Source organism: Bos indicus x Bos taurus, chromosome 1 (assembly GCF_003369695.1).
Source record: "Bos indicus x Bos taurus breed Angus x Brahman F1 hybrid chromosome 1, Bos_hybrid_MaternalHap_v2.0, whole genome shotgun sequence".
NCBI classification, from domain to species: domain Eukaryota; kingdom Metazoa; phylum Chordata; class Mammalia; order Artiodactyla; family Bovidae; genus Bos; species Bos indicus x Bos taurus.
In genome coordinates, this window is record NC_040076.1 from 83950701 (window position 1) to 83961881 (window position 11181).

The following is an 11181-nucleotide window of genomic DNA, read 5'->3' on the forward strand; positions in this document are numbered from 1 at the left end:
GCCATTTCCTTCTGCAGGGGATCTTCCCAGTCCAGGAATTCAACCCGTAGCTCAGGCTTTGTCTCCTACATTGCAGGCGAATCCTTTACCGCTGAGCCACCGGGGAAGCCTTAATTTCAGTAGACATTCCTTATTATATAATGATTATCCAGCACCACAAATAGAGCCTTTTCTTAGGGGTATTAATGATCTGTAAAACCAGAAGTGGAATTTTACATTATATGTATAGTCTGACTACAAAGAGAAAACGTAATCTCACTTCTGTTCTTATGACTAAATCTTTCTTTATGACCCTAAAAGGAAGTTTGCGATACGTTTACTTGTTTGTTACAGTGATCAAACGTTACTACCATTTATGGAACACTTGTGTGTCCCAAGCCCTATAATAAGCTCTTTACTTGCATGGCCTGTTTTCAGTCAGTTCAATTCAGTCGCTTAGTCGTGTCCGACTCTTTGCGACCCCGTGAATCGCGGCACTCCAGGCCTCCCTGTCCATCACCAACTCCCGGAGTTGGTGGACTCATGTCCATTGAGTCGGTGATGCCATCCAGCCATCTCATCTTCTGTCGTCCCCTTCTCCTCCTGCCCCCAATCCCTCCCAGCATCACGGTCTTTTCCAATGAGTCAGCTCTTCGCATGAGGTGGCCAAAATATTGGAGTTTCAGCTTCAGCATCAGTCCTTCCAATGAACACCCAGGACTAATCTTTAGGATGGACTGCTTGGATCTCCTTGCAGTTCAAGGGACTCTTAAGAGTCTTCTCCAACACCACAGTTCAAAAACATCAATTCTTCAGCGCTCAGCTTTCTTCACAGTCCAACTCTCACATCCATAATGACCACTGGAAAAACTGTAGCCTTGACTAGATGGACCTTTGTTGGCAAAGTAATATCTCTGCTTTTCAATATGCTATCTAGGTTGGTCATAACTTTCCTTCCAAGGAGTAGGTGTCTTTTAATTTCATGGCTGCAGTCACCATCTGCAGTGATTTTGGAGCCCCCAAAAATCTATCCTTTGAAGTTGATACTATTATTTCCATTGTGTGGATGCAGAAATGGAGGTTCAGTTTAAGTAACTTGCTCAGGTTAAGTCAGCAGAGCTGGGATTCAAATTCCCAGATGCAACAAAAACTCATGCTCTTATTGTAAAGAAACAAAAATATGAATGTATCTACTTTTATCATCTGCAAGTGGTCTGATTAAAATTAGTCCTGGAAATTTTTATTTATATGCCACTAAAGTTTGTCAAGACGAGAAATAGAAAGCTAAAGGACATTTTGTGTATTATTATTTAACTGTGTCCCAATTTTCAAAAGGCAGAGTGGGAGGAGTTGAAGCTGATTCTAAATTCTATGGTGGAATACGGTAAGATGTTATTTCAAGGTAACTGTGTAAAGATAATAATTGTAGCTCAAACTGTCAGTAACAGAATGAGTATTCATGGCAGTGTTTTGGTCTAAGGATTTTTCAAGAGCAATATTATATGCCTCATATTGATCTAAGAAGTATTAAGTTTTTATACTGTAGATTGTAATTCTTTATTGGCAATGAAATCAGTTTAATGTGTCATGATCAGTGTCTTTAAAAAATAGGATATAAAACATTGGAATATATTGCTTAGTGTAGATAATATGTATTTGTAAAATTTGTAAAATTTGTAAAATTTTGTTTCAGGTGTTTATGTATATGTGCATATGTGTATGTGTATATACACCTACACACCAGATCATGGTATAAAAGAATGTCGTCCTATTGGTTGTGGTTGGAAAGTTTTGAAAACATTGAGATTGGAATACACAGGACTTAAGGCAAGCACCAACTGCAAAGGAAAGGAAAAAAAATGTATTTGCAGTCAGTGGTCATTTATTCATTCCATAGCTATTTCCTCAATGTATTGGACACCAAATGTATGCATAACAATTGCCTAATATTAGGAGGAGACACAAGTGCATACGACTTTTAAGATGAGCCCCTTCTTTCTGGGGAGAGTTTACAATCCCCTTGGAACGAGAAGTTGCAGAGAGGAATCAGTTAAATAACAGTCCAAGGCAGTATGAGATTAAGTTCTAAAGAACTATACCAATAATAGTCACTAATTTCAGAAAATTGATGTGGGCAATATCAATTGAAGAGAGTTCAAAAGAACAGAGATTAATTTGAACTGAACTTGAAATGGGAGGATGAAGGTGGGAGACAAAGGCTTCCCAGCAGCAAGAACCACGGAAAGCTAAAGATGTTTGAGGTACAACTACTGTGGAGGAATAAGAGATGGGGTTGGATAAGTAGGGAAGGCATAATCTTAGGAGAGTTTCTGGCTAGTCACAGTTTACCAGAAATTGGGCAATCACTGGAATTTTCTGAACAATGAAATGACAGAATGAAATCAGAGTGTTATGTTCATAGACATTATGTGTGATAGGGTGAAGAGAGAAAAAACATCGATAGGAAATTATTGCTAGAATGAAGCATCAAGTTCACAAATGCTGGACTGGCAGAGACCCATATTATAGGAAGTTGTGCTCTGGTGTCAGACAAAGAAACTTGAACTTAAGCCATTTCAAGTGAGGTGACAGGCCTTCCAAGGGAATAATAGCATCACACAACTGAATTCAGTCACTCAATTAATGGTAAGTATGGTTCCTTTTTTTGAGGAAACTTGTTTATATAATTCTGTGTTAAATATACCTGTGAGATGTGTTTATTCCCAGGGAGTAAAAAAATCTCCTGGTTTTCTGTAATAGAGATTCTTAGGTATAATAAGGACAAAGAAGGATATTTTTCTTGATCAGAACATCTTGGACCATCAGTAGGAAGCACAGACTGTGAGCTTGTTAGGGTCATGATTCCTGGCTCATTTGTTTTGGAATGCATAGTGTGTAAAAGGTACTCAATAGGTGTTTGTCAAATTAATTAATACCAATAACTGAGTAGTTAGGGAAGAAAACATCTGGTTCCGAAATATCAAAGTGGAAGAGTGAAGTATACCGGATGACTTCAGGATATCATAAGCTATACAGTAGGAGTACCGGTTACTGTCCTTTAGAGTCAGGGCACTCTGTGTGGCATGCCTCTCAGGACCCTTCAAGGTTCAGTCTGAGTGGAGGAAAGTGAGCCTTGACAATCTGTTGCTTTAATTATTTTCCCACAGATGAAACCATCAGTTGGGCTCTAAAATCTGGTCTCATTTTTCAAAGGACAGCTTTATGTTTTCCCAAAATTATAAATCTAATATATTATAAATTATTATGCTTAAAAAGCAATTTCCTTCTGGTTAACTCTCATTCTAGAATTTCCAGACCAGACTTCAGGGCAGCTTTTTCCAGTAGTGACCAGGCTTGTGTATTTTATCAACTGGTAAAGAAATTCATCAGGAACAATTGTACATTACATCTTTGAAACTTTTCCTGAAAATTTCTCAAACAGATGTCAGGACTAAGTTGTATGAACACAGTTTAATTTCTGGTTATTTATGCTTACAAATAACTCAAAAGCCACTGAAACTCAGAGCCATTGTGAGAGTTAGGGTCTATAAAAATGATCCCTTCTTGAAAAGTCAAAGTATGTAAAGCATAAATATATTCTGAACTGTACACTTAAAAATGGTTAAGATAATAAATTTAAATGTGTATTTTACCACGATAAAAAAAAAAAAACTGGGGGAAAAAAAGACTGCATAGGGAGATGTTTGTTAACAGTTACCTCATTGATTTTTCTAGGTTAAACCATCACAGTTGTGTTCAATAGCAAAATCTTGGCATTTACCCTTTTATCTATATTAGAAATAAATCCAAAATTCTTTTCTGAGGAAAATCTTGGCTTAGCCCACAAATGTTTCCTCAGTTCCCATCTGTTTCCTTAACTTTTATAAAACCACATGAAACCCATCCCCAGTTCTGCTGAGTACTAATGGAAGTGAATATACCCTAAATTGCCAACATTCCTTTCTGACTTGCAAATTTGTCAGAAATGCTCAGCTGGGAGAAGAAAAGTTAATGGAGGATTTCGTGAGGACTATGTACTTTCTTCTGGTGATGTCTATTTTATCTTCAGATAAAAGAAAAATGATCAGAAATCTGTCTTTACATAGTCTTATTTTGGCTCCTGCTATGGTGACTTTTACTGAACTGCAGTTTAGGATCTTGTGAACAGCTTAAGTCCAGAGAAGGTAGGAGAAGCAGCCTCAGGAAGCCCGTGACTGCTTTTGCTGTGGAGGTGCAGCTGGGAACACCGCTCACTCATCACACTGTTTTATTGAGAGCCTGCAGAAACTCCTCACCACAGATGACTCTGCTTCTCTTGAGCAACTAGTTTGTTTTGTAAGCTTCTGAGCATTTTGAATTATGTAATTGAACAAGCTTCCTTCTGTCATTTTGTTGCTATTTTAAAATTTCAGAGAATTATTTATGGCAAGTGCCTAGACTCTACAGCACACATTTCGTGAATTACTCTTACCCTGGATTTCTTGTTTTGTCTAATTTTAGTTTCCCTTTGGCTAGTTATTTCATCTCCTTTGTATCTTCTATATTTTGAAGATGTTCAATTGTTTCTGAATAGAAGGAATAAAAGAAAATAAGATATTCATATTATAAATCATAAAGATTAGTTTTAAGATAACAATAAGCCCCAAATAATCTAATCTGAAGATTGTGATTTCCTTTACTGCCACAATTACGTATGTTTTCACTACTTTATGGTGAGTAGAGATGTTAATTTGTGTGAGTCGGCGATTAACTGTAAGGAAACAAACCAATGAGTAAAGGTTGAAATCAGGTTTGGTAGTATGTGAAAGGAGGGGAAAAAATGTGATCAGGAAGAAAACATGCTGAGTCAAACAAAGAACTATGTTAAGGTTGCAAGAAGTAGAATGGGTTGAAAGTTGAGTATTAAGAAATACTACTCCAAGAGATTTCTGTATGGGAAACAGAAAGAAAGTGGCTGCTTGTTTGAAGGGTTTTTGGTAATATTAATAGCATACTATTAAGGAAGGGTCTGGGCTTCCCGGGTGGCACTAGTGGTAAAGAACCTGCCTGCCAATGCAGGAGACGCAAGAGAAGCAGGTTTGATCCCTGGGTTGTGACGATCCCCTGGAGAAGGAAATGACAACCCACTCTAGTATTCTTCCCTGGAAAATTCCATGGACAGAGGAGCCTGGCGGGCTACAGTCCATAGGGCCAGAAAGAGTTGGATAACTGAGTACATACATACACACACAAGGAAGGGTCTGGTTGATTTCACAGAAATAACAGCAAGGAAATAGCAGAGAGCAGGTGAGCGTGGAGTGGGGCATAATCCTGGATAACATATAAAGCCTGTTACTGCCTTAGTTCTCAGGGAAAAAGGGCTCTGGGGTGGACTGAAGATAGTGGCTGGGTTGGTTTGGATTAGGGGACATAGGACGCTGGGGCAGAATACAACCAGTAGGAGACGTCATACCTCTCTGGGAGTCAGGTGAGAAGATTTCAAGCGAAGACAGCTGAGATCAGGCAGTGGCCCTGTAAGAACCCAGAGTAGGAAATTCTCTGGTAACCTAGGGCCTGGCACATATTATATTATGTGTTCAGAATTTTTTTTTTACAATAAATATGCATGCGTACTCAGTTGCATACAACTTGTTGTGACCCCGCCAGGCTTCTCTGTCCGTGGAATTTTCCAGGCAAGAATACTGGAGTGGGTTGCCATTTCCTCCTCCAGGGGATCTTCCTGATCCAAGGATGGAACCTGGGTCTCCTGTGTCCCTGGTTTCAAACCCATGTCTCCTGTGTCTCCTGCATTGGCAGGCATATTCTTTACCACTGTACCACCTGGGAAGCCCCAGTTACATAAATAAAGCTGTACCAAATTGAGCTGTGTGTCTGTGTTACCGTGTTTGCCCACTTGCCTGTGGTTAATATTCTGACATGGCCCTCACAGCAAGGCCATTTGTTGTGCACATATGACAGGACCTGGATGCATCAGCCTTTCACAGTGACTCCTGCGGAGAAGAGGAAAGAGATGAATGGGGCTGTGGTCTCAGACAATTTTGGGTGGTTTCACATGCTCCATGTACTTCTGTTTGCAAGTCTCTTCTGATATCCTGAAGAGAAGAAAGCTTCTTACTTGACTAATTCTTCTTCATCATTTAAGTCTCAGCTTAAAAATTAGTGTTCAGAGAAGCTCAGGTTCCCTTATAGAGCTAGGTTAAGACATTTATAAGCACTCAAAAGATCCCAGTGGCTGCCACCCCCCACACAAGCTAAATACAAACTCAAACACACACACAAAAGTGTGAAACATTTACCTGTTTTGGAAATAACATACAACAAAATGTGTACATATCCTGAATAACTTCTTTCTAGATCTTCTTCTGATTGAAATTATCCCCCTCTGTCTCTCATACATGCTGCCCTATTCTCTCTTTACTCCTTTTTTTCCCCCCTTGAGGCTCTCCTTGTGCCCCAGACAAATGCTGAGTCAACAGTCAAGGTAATTCTGCACTCTTCTCATTAAGCATGTCCAGTGTCCTATACCTTCCCAAATATTTTGTACACTGGTAATCATGTAATTTTTTGCTGAAATCACTTTAATGTTTGTCTTCCCTATGACACTATTCTCCTGTGGGGCAGGGTCTGTTTGTTCAAACATTTGTTTACTCTACCAACTATCCTGCCAAGTGTAAACAATTTTGGGACTTCCCGGGTGGCTGAGCGGTAAAGAATCTGCCTACAATGCAGGAGATGCGGCAGGAGCCCCAGGTTTGATCCCTGGATCAGGAAGATCCCCTAGAGAAGGAAAAGGCAACCCACTCCAGTTTTCTTGCCTGGAGAATCCCATGGACAGAGGAGGAGGAGACTACAGTCCATAGCATCCCAAAGAGTCAGACATGACTGAAGCGACTTAACACACACACTCACACATGCAGTCATTGTGCTAGGTGTCTGGGTTAATGTTCCCAGACACCTTACACTTCAGGAGTTCATTGTTTAAGTCCTGGTTAAGTCCTGTTAAGTCCGTCTTAAAATTAAGTTATTAAAGTAACACAATTTCATACCTGTCATCTTAAATATAGTAAAAATATTGTATGTGAAAGTATTAAAAGTTACTGGTACATAGAGTAAAAAAGGTCTATAAGAAGATAAAATTTAAAAATTTCTTAGTTCTGTCACCTCCAACTTCAAACTTGCTTTTTCACTGATCAGATCCTCAAAGTTTCATCTGGGATGTGGTAACTTTTTTAGATGGAGCGATGTTTTATGCATATGTATCATATGCATACTTAGGGACTTTGCATGAAGAAGCATTCTGTCTGTTGAAAAGGAGACTGCACTTCTACACAATGCAGGGCTGATGGTTTGTCAGTGTGTATGCGTATTTATGCATGTATATGTGTGCATCTGGGTGCCAGGAGGGGAGGAGATGAAATGTGTGCATATTTTATTACTTAGCTTATTTAATTTTTATCCAGAGTTACTGATGAGTGTAAAGTCATAGACTCAACCCTCAGAGGTGGTTGTTAGCTTTACCAAAAGAAAAGTTTATCTCAGGACTATAGTTTGTATTTCCAGCCTCCAAAATAGGGCAGGAGAAAGCAGATAACTCAGTGAAATCACCAACATGACCATAAATTCAATTCATATAATGGCAGATCAATAATACCATTTCTTTTTTGAAGTCAGATCATCATTGTAAAGGGAAATTACTGTTAGATGTATCACCCTGTGACTTTCCACTGTCCTATGAAAAAAAAGAGGAACCATAATAGAAAAGGTAAACAACTTTTAAACACATACATGTATATGTTTTCCTCTGTATTATTACATGTCTTTTTATTAATGTACTTGTACAGAAAGATATAAATCTAATTTAACCTTGAATAATATAATAATGCATGTGAATTCTAATGAATAAGCCTTAGTCCAACTCTGTAATTAATGATAGCTTTAATGAATGTGAGTGCTCCAGCAAGGTTGCTTTAGAATTCTGAATGGCATCTTATTTTTACTTAATTTTTTGAAATGCCAGACAAGAAAATGCAACTTTTCTCCTGTGTTAATTAATTAAATAGTAAATTGGGAGAGATGCCAGCTTTTAGATTGCATCCATCAGTTTTAGCTCCCTCTGTTGTGTTTTATCAAGTTGCTATTTAAATGCTGGTACAGTACTGCATTTGTAGTTTCGATATTGTCCCCATTATCTTTCCTAGAGTGAATACTTCATTACTGACCCCTAAACATGCTCTCATGCACCTCAGCAGGGTAGGTGTCCTGGCCTGGTACCAGAAAGAACCTCTTCTATTTTGAGGTCAGATCATGGACACATTGAGGTTCTGAGGGTCTTAATTGTTCTCCTAGGGGCTCTTTGTAGAACATGTAGATGGAATTTGTCTCCAGTTGGAACCTGGGAGTCTCTTCTTCCTGGATTTTCCTTCTTCCTTTTGCCCTATCTGCTGTTTCCCAGAATCTCCATTCTCAGCCTCTCCCTGCCCCTTGAGTCAGAGTCTAAGAAGATGCATCACTGAATCCAACTTGGGAGAAGGACAGAAAGTACTTGCATTCTTCAAAGTTGGGGATTTGCTGCTATTGCTCATTGGTTTTAATATAACTTTGATGCTTTATTAATTTTACTATTAATATTTATTTAATAATAATAACCACAAGTGAGCAAATACAGCCTACTCTATAATTCTTCTTTATTTATCTCTCTCAAATTTCTATTGATTAGATGTTAAACTGAGAGTAAAAGTATGCTTATTTAGAGGAAATTTGGCTCCTTATAGGCAGATGCAGTTTAACTGCGATGCAATAATCATACTATTTGACACTTTACATTCTTATAACTAATAGAGAAGTTTTCTTCATAACATATTTAATTATTACTAAGTGGGGGAGATCTCAATATGGTGCTCAGAGAAAATAACTGTGGAGTAAAAGACATCTTTTGTGAGTGTACTCTGCTGAGGGTCTCAATGTCTATGTTACAATACTTCTTTGTATTTTTTTCTCCAACAATATCATCTCTGTGGATAAGAGATATTCTATATCTTGCTCTCATCTCTTTCTCCCCAATTAGTTTCAGCTTCCTTCTCTGCAAGCAGTTGCCTTTATTTCATCATTCAGATAGAGTGAGGCCTTTGAAAGCTAGCGAGTCAACGGAAGTCAGAAAATTATATATCATACATTTAATAATATCATTTATTTAATAATTGTGTACAATCTGATTACCGTGGGTACAGTTTTTATTTATGTATTTGTGGCTGTGCTAGGTCTTTGTTGCGTGCATGAGCTTTCTCTAGCCATGGTGATCAGGGGCTACTTTCTATTTGTGGTGTTCAGGTTCTCATTGCGGTGGCTTCTCTCTTTGCAGAGCACAGGCTCTAGAGTGTGCAGGCTTCAGTATTTGCAGCACATGGGCTCAGTAGTTGTGGCTTGTAGGCTGTAGAGTATGGGCTCAGTAGTTGTGGTGCATGGACTTAGTTGCTTAGAGGCATGTGGAATCTTCCTGGACCAGGAATCAAACCTATGTCCTCTGCACTGGCAGGCGGATTCTTAACCACTAGACCATCAGGGAAGTCCTGTGAATATAATTCTGTTTAAAAACAGTACATGACAGCAACCTTTATTCTCTCAGGATTATCTGAGTGGAAAAATCCCTTGAAGGGTATAAAAGAACTTGTGGTATAATTTTGATTTATCAGTAATGCAAATTAGCTTTGATCTTACCATCAAAATGTCAGGGAAAATTGACTCAAAATTGGAAGTAAGATCCTCAGTTCTGGTCCTTGGCTGCTTAGGTGGTTGATGCCCTCAGATAGTTCCCTCATAGCAATAGTGAAGATTGCCATCTTATGGAGTAAAAAAATTAATCTGGCCTTTACTTTCATACCTGAAATAAAACTAAGAGGAAAATTATGTCAGTTTTAGTTTTAGCTAAGTTCAATAGAATTTCACTTCACCTCACCTACATTTCCCAAACCACTAGACCACTAAATGTTCACTGGAGATTTAAGGTCATTGTAAAATTAGATGGCATTTTGGTAATTAGCTGATTTAATGTTCAGTGCCAAGACACAATTGAGGCTCAAAATCCACAAAACTCAAATCCATTAAATTATCCTGTTTTGAAAGTCTACCTTAGGAAAAATAAGCAGATGGTTTTAAAATAGCTATTTCATTTTGTATAACCACAGTCTGAAGAAATGTTAAATTGTATAGGCTGAGAAAGATTTCAGAAGACTCTCAAGATGTGAGCTGATATATTTCATTAGGGAAAGCATTACCTGGTTGTTAATTTAGCCAAAAATATGATTTATCTCTAATATAAACTCCCAGATATGAAAAAATATACCATTGGATTTTAAATGATCAATAACTGTTAATATTCAAGTTGCTTCAAGGATGCTTAGATTTGATTTGACTATTTTCTCACTTTATATTGTTTCTTCTCTGGGTTTATAGACAATAATTTTTCAGATGCAATTATATTAAAAAATTTAATTTTCTTTTGCATTATTTGACAGACTAGGTGTATTCCCAGATTATGAAATGTTTTTAGGAGTTATTGGGCTTCCCAGGTGGTGCAATGGTAAAGAATCTGCCTGCCAATACAGGAGATGCTGGAGACCTGGATTTGGTCCCTGGGTTGGGAAGACCCCCTGGAGTAGGAAATGGCAACCCACTCCAGTATTCTTGCCTGGAAAATTCCATGGACAGAGGAGCCTGACAGACTACAGCCCATGAGGTCACAAAGAGTCAATGTTCTGACTCTTTGTGACTGAACATGTACCTCACAGCTGCTGCATTATTGTTTTTCTTAAACTGTTCACTATTTTTCCTATTATTTCCCACAATCTTACAACATGAGTACAGTAATTGTTTAGTAGCTAGAAAAGCTGTGATTATGCAATATTTGCTTGACCCTGATTGATCTTTTAATCCACTGTATCCAATTTAATTCACACAACTTGGTATTTAACCTAATCAAAAATTTTCAGTTACAAAAGTCACATTTTATATACTTTTAAACTATGTCTACTTTTATATATATATAATTTTATATATTATAAAACTTATTATATAAATATATTATAAAACTTAATATTATAAAACTTATATATAATTTTAATATCCAAAATCCAAATACCAATTGTTGAAAACTCTTGGCATTATATTTTACTTCTCTACCTATGCATCTCATCTATTATGTCTTTC